Here is a 6,734-nt window from a genome sequence, read left to right on the forward strand (position 1 = left end):
GATATTTATATATATATATAATATTTTTTAATTAATTTATTAATTAATTAAAATCTTTTTAATTAAAAATAATAAGGTTTTAAAATATAATATAAAAAGGTTAATAATTATATTATTTTAATATTATTTTATTTTTTTTTTTATAATATTATTAAAAATATTTTATTTTTTTAATTAAAATAACTTTTATTTTAATATTAAATTTAAATTTATTATATTATATTATATTATTATTTATTAATAATACCCTCTTATTTCATTATTATTAAAATATTTGGTTTTTCCTTTATTAAATTAAAGATAAATAATGTCCAATTTATTGCGTATAATAATATTAATTTATTTATTTTAATTATTTATATTAATTTATTATTTTATTTTAATAATTATATTAATTTTAATTAATAATATATAATTATTATTAATAAGATTATATTTTTAAATAATTAATTTAATAATTTATTTAATATTTAAATATTACTATTAAAAATTAATAAAAATAAATAAAAAAATAATTTATTTTTTAAACTTATTTATATTTTATAAATATATAAAAAAAAAATAATTTTATATTAAATAAATATTAATTTTATAAAAATTAATAATATTTAATATTTTTAATTATGTTAAGGTTTATAAATTAATATTAAATTAAATATTTAATTATTTATTTAAAAATAGTTTTAATATAAAAATAAAATAAATTTTAAAATTTTTTTTTAAAATAATAACCTTTTTAATATTTACTAATCTAATTAATTTGGAAAAAAAAAAAAATAATTAATAAAGTTTATTATTATTTTTTTACTATTTATATATTTAAGTAAAAATATATTTATATATTTAATATAATTGAAAACGAAGTTATATAATAAATTAATTATATTAATAAATAATTAATAGTAATATTTAAAGAATAAAAATTAATTTATATATTAAAAAAAATAATTATATTTAATATAATAAAATAAAAAAATAAATAAATATATAAATATTGGTATACCTTTATAATATATTTAATTATAAAAAATTTAAAAACTTTATTTAATAATATTAAGTATAAAATAAATATTTACCTTTTATTTAAATAATATATATAAACATTTTTAATTTATTTAAGTATTAAAATAATTAATAAGTTAAATAAAGGTTTAAAATTATTAATATACTTATAGCTTTTAAAAAATAAAAAATTTAAAAAAAAATTTAAATTAAAACTTTAATTTCGATTTAAAATTTTTATTACTTAAATTAAATTTTTAATATTTAAAAAAATATTAACTAAAATTTTAAATATATTAAAAACGTTAAAATAATTAATAAAACTATTTATTAATAATAATAATATATTAATTAAAAATTTTTTAACTATAATAAATTTAAATAAATGTTATTTTTATAATTTTAATTTATATAAAATTAATTAATATAAATATAAAAAATTTACACTTTATAAATAAATTATTAATATATATAAAAATATTATTAATTAATTATAATTTAATTTTTTAATTAAATGATTAAGTTAAGATAAATTTAAAATATAGTTTAATTAAATTAGGTTTAAATTTAAAAAAATTATTAATTAAATATAAAATTATATTAAATATGTTATTATAAAAGTTAAAAAATAAATTAAAATTGTTAAGTTTAAAAATAAAAATATAAAAAATTTAAATTATTAAAGGTTTTATTTATATTAAAAATATATTAATTAATAAAATTTATGTTAAATATAGGTTTTATTTATTAAGATTATTTTATTATAATTAATATTATTAACTTTAAAAAGTATTAAATAAATGTAATATTATAATAATAAAATTTAGGAAAACGCATGCACTCGCAAGCTCGCGCAAGCGTTTTCACGTGTTCGCAGGCTCGCACGGTAGAATCCGTCGGAGACATCTAGGTTAAATGTCTTAATAAATCTTAGCCAATTATTTTCTTTATCAGCTTATCAATTTCTTATCATTTATTAAAGAATTACTTATCAATTTCTTATCAATTTTTTATCAATTATTTATCATTTTCTTATCAGTTTCCCATAATAATTTTAAAAGTTTAAGCGTAAAAAATGTCTCCGACGGATTATATATAAAAATTTATTATATAATTTTAATTTTTAAAACTATATAAAATCTTTAAATTATTATATTTTTTTAATTATTATTATTATTATCAATTTTTTTATTTAAAATAATTAATAATTAATTATTATTTATATTTATTAATTTTATAATTACTTATATTTATTATATATATTTTTTTTTATATTAATTATATTTGTTTTTTTTTCTTTAAATTTAAATTTTATTTTTTAATTAATATAACTTAATTATATATTTAAAAATAAAATATTATCTTTAATTATTAAAAATGTTTTTTATAAAAGCCTAATATATTAAGTATATAATTTTACTCCAAAAATTATCTTACTTTTATTTAATATAAAGTTATTTTTTTAAGAAATTTTTATATATATAAAAAATTTTAATATTATATTTTCAATTTAATAATATTTAATAATTATATAAAAAAATGATATAAAAATAAATTATAATTATAATAAATAATTATATATTTATAATATTATAATTATTTAAATTATAATAAATATTTATATATTTATAATATTATAATTATTTAAATTATAATAAATATTTGTATATTTTAAAAATATTATAATTATATTTATTATAAATATTTATTATAATAATTATAATTATATTTATTAAAATATATATTTATATATATAATTATAATTTATAATTTAAAAAGTTTTTATAAATATTAATAAATAATTATAATTAATTTATTTTATTTATAAATTTAAATATATTATATAATAAAATTTTTTATTTATTATTAATAATTTTATTATTTTTTTTTTTAAAAATGACTATTATATATGTTATTATTTTTTCTTTTTTTTTATAATAAATAATATTATTAATTTATTTTTAAAATTAATTTAAACGTTAATTTATTTTTATTTAAATATAAATTTATATAAATTTATATAATAAATTATTTTTAAATTAATAATAATAATTATAAATTTTATTAATATAAAGGTAAGAAATAAAATAAAAGTAAAAAATAAAATAAAAATAAAAAATAAAATAAGTATTAATTTAAATATTAATATTAATATTAATAAAATTATTAATTTTTAATTAATATATATATATAATATATTATATTATAAAAAATTTTATATATTTATAAAAAAATAATATATTTTATTATTATTATAATAATAATAAATATAAATATTATTTATTAAATTAAGACTATTGCTATTGGTACACCCTCGTTTTGCTATCGGAGGCTTATTGGTACACCCTGTACAAAAAGTACATCCCCACCAATTTTTTTCAATTAAATTAACTATACCACAACCCTAACCTTTCAACCCTCATAACTTATTCAATCCAACATTCTAATATATAAGATTTACATCGCTATTTTCGCCTCAATTAGAACCTTTTAATAATATAAGTATCAACCTGGTACAAGCTTTCAATATGAAGTTATTCGAGTATGTGTGGTGGTGGTGGCTCTTAAGGATACCACGTGATATCCTTTCGCGCGGTTACATCTGTATTGAATTGAATATATATTCGAATAACTTTTGGAATAACGCATGCATCCAATTGAGATTTATATCATTAAAAAGCTCTAATTAAGGCGAAAATAGCGATATAAATTGTATATATTGGTTTGTTATATTGAATAAATTATGAGGGTTAATACATTATATTATATTGGGATTTGAAAATTGGTGGGATGTATTTAAATGTATTAGGTGTACCAATAAGCTCCGATAGTAAAACGAGGGTGTATCAATAACAATAGTCTAAATTAATATTTTAATCCGGTATTATTATTAAAGATATTATATATTTTTATTATAAATTATAATTATTTATATATTAATTATATTAATAATTATTAATATATAAATAATTATAAATTTAAATATATAAAGTTAAAATATTTTTTAAATTTATATTAATTATATTTTAATATAATTATATATTATAAAATTTACAATTATTTTATTAATTAATAATTAAAAAAGATTTAATATAATTAATATAATAGTTATTTTTTTTAAATTAATAATAAAAAAAAAATTAATAAAAAAAAGGTATTATTATAAAAAAAATATAAAAAAATAATAATATAAATATAAACTTTTTAAATTATTTTTTATATAATTTAAAAAATTATATATTTATTAATTATATAAATATATTTTATAATATATATAATTATTAATAAATNAAAATATCTTTTTTATTAAAATTAAATATATTTTAAATATTATATTTATAAATTATTTTAATTATAATATTATTATTATTATTATTATTATTATTAATAATAATAATAATAATAATAATAATAATAAATATATTTAAATTAAAAAAATAAAATTTATAAAAAACTTTTTTAATTAAAAATATTTTTAATAATTTATTTTATAAAAATAATAATAATTTGATAATTTTAAATAAAAAAAAAGTATTAATTAATTAAATTATTTAATTATTTAAAAATAAATTTAAAAATATATTATTAAATTTTTAAAATTAAATAATAAGATATTTTTTAAAATAATTAAATTTTTAATAAAATTTTATTTTTTATATAAATTAATATAAAAAATAAAATTTATATAAAATTATATTTTATTAAATATTATATAATTATTAATTAATAAATATTGAACAGGTGCAGTGTTGCAGTGACATCGTATGCAAGGGTTTATTATGTAATCTTAGCTTCCAGGACCATATAAGGTCCTTAGATCGTTGCATTTTCCTGATCATAATCATCGATACCAATCCCTTCATTTTGAACAGTTAAACAGTTGAATATCGTATATACTTATTAGTTTCATGGTTACTTATACCTATTATACATACTTTCTTCTACATTAAATATATTCGTTCCTTTTTCTTTAAGCTTATGCCTTATCCCTTGATCAGTATAACCCAGTTATATATTCGAGAGTAAAGTGCTATCTTTAACTATTAGGAATGCTTTCTATAAGGGCCTAATACGTTGAGTGTATAGTCTTACTCCAGGAGTTATCCTACTCCTGTTCAATATTTTATTAATATATTAAAAAAAGAATTAATAAAAATAAATTTTTTTATTATTTTTCTTTTAAATTAAAATTTATTTGCTTTTTTTTTTTATTTTAATAACTTTAAACTAGAAATTTGAAAATGGTTCGGGGGAAAGTACCTTTTTTAACCACACTTTTCCCCAACCAATCACACCCCGGTACACCCCCCCAAACCATTTTCTAATCTTTAATCTAAAATAATTTTAAATATTTTTTAATCAAATAGCCATATAATAATTAAATTAATTAAAAACATTAATTTTAAATAATTAAATAAAATTTTTATATAAAAAATAAATATTAATTTAATTATTTAAATAAATTATTATATATAAAATATATATGTTTTAAGTTAAAATTAATTATAATACCAATTATAACGCCAATTGTAATATAATAATTGTAATAAATATCAAAACTTATAATATTATAACATAATATTATATAAATATATAAAAAAAATAAAAAAATAACAAAAATAAAAAACTATCCTTAAATAATTAAAATAAAAAATATTTTAAATATAATTATAAATAGTTATAAATGGTTATAAATAATTATAAATATAAACGTATAAATATAAATATGTAAATATAAACACATAAATATAACATTTTAAAGTTATTATATATTTAAACATTAAAACTTATAATATTTTAACGTAATATTATATAAATATATAAAAAAAATAAAAAAATAATAAAAGTAAAAGATTAATCTTAAATAATTAAATTAAAAAATATTTTAAATATTATTATTATTTATTATATTATTATTAATATAATTTTATTAAAAATTTAATTAAAACTTTAAAATATATGCCAATTTATTTTATAATATTTAAAACTACTTAAGACTAAAATTTAAAAAATGCTTCCTTTACACCCTACAAATATAAATACATAAACCAAAAATTTCATAACGCTTATAACACCAACGAAAAAAAGAAAAAGTAAAAGGCGAAACCTGCTCCTTAAATTCTAGTCTTAACACACTAAAATAATTTTTTTTAGGTATAAAAAATAATAAATTTAAAAATTATTATTAATAATTTTAAAATAATATAGTTATTATGAGATTTTATTTTATATTAATATTATTAAAAAGAAAAATTTAATTTTAATTTTTTTTTTTGGGGATTTTTTTAAAAAATTAAAAAGAATTATTATAAAATATAAATATTTAAATTAATTAATAAATAATATTATTATTTTAAAAATAATATTTTTTAATTATTTAAATTAATTTTATATTATAATAATAATATTTAATTTTTTATTAATAATTATAAAAAATTAATAATATAAATAAAAAAAATAATAAATATAATAAAAATTTTAATTATTAAAAAAAATATATATATTATTTTAAATATATATATTAATATATATAATTTTATCCTTATTTTATACCTATTATAATTCAATTTTATATAAAAGAAATAATTATTAAAAAAATAATATTTTTTAATAATAAAAAAAATTTTAATTTTTTTAATTTAATTTAAAATATATTATTTTTTTTAATTATAATTTATTTTTAATATTTAAATTTTATTATTAAAAATTAATATATTAAATATAATATAATA

This window comes from Daldinia childiae (assembly GCF_008694065.1).
Source record: "Daldinia childiae strain JS-1345 chromosome Unknown Scaffold4, whole genome shotgun sequence".
Lineage (NCBI taxonomy): Eukaryota > Fungi > Ascomycota > Sordariomycetes > Xylariales > Hypoxylaceae > Daldinia > Daldinia childiae.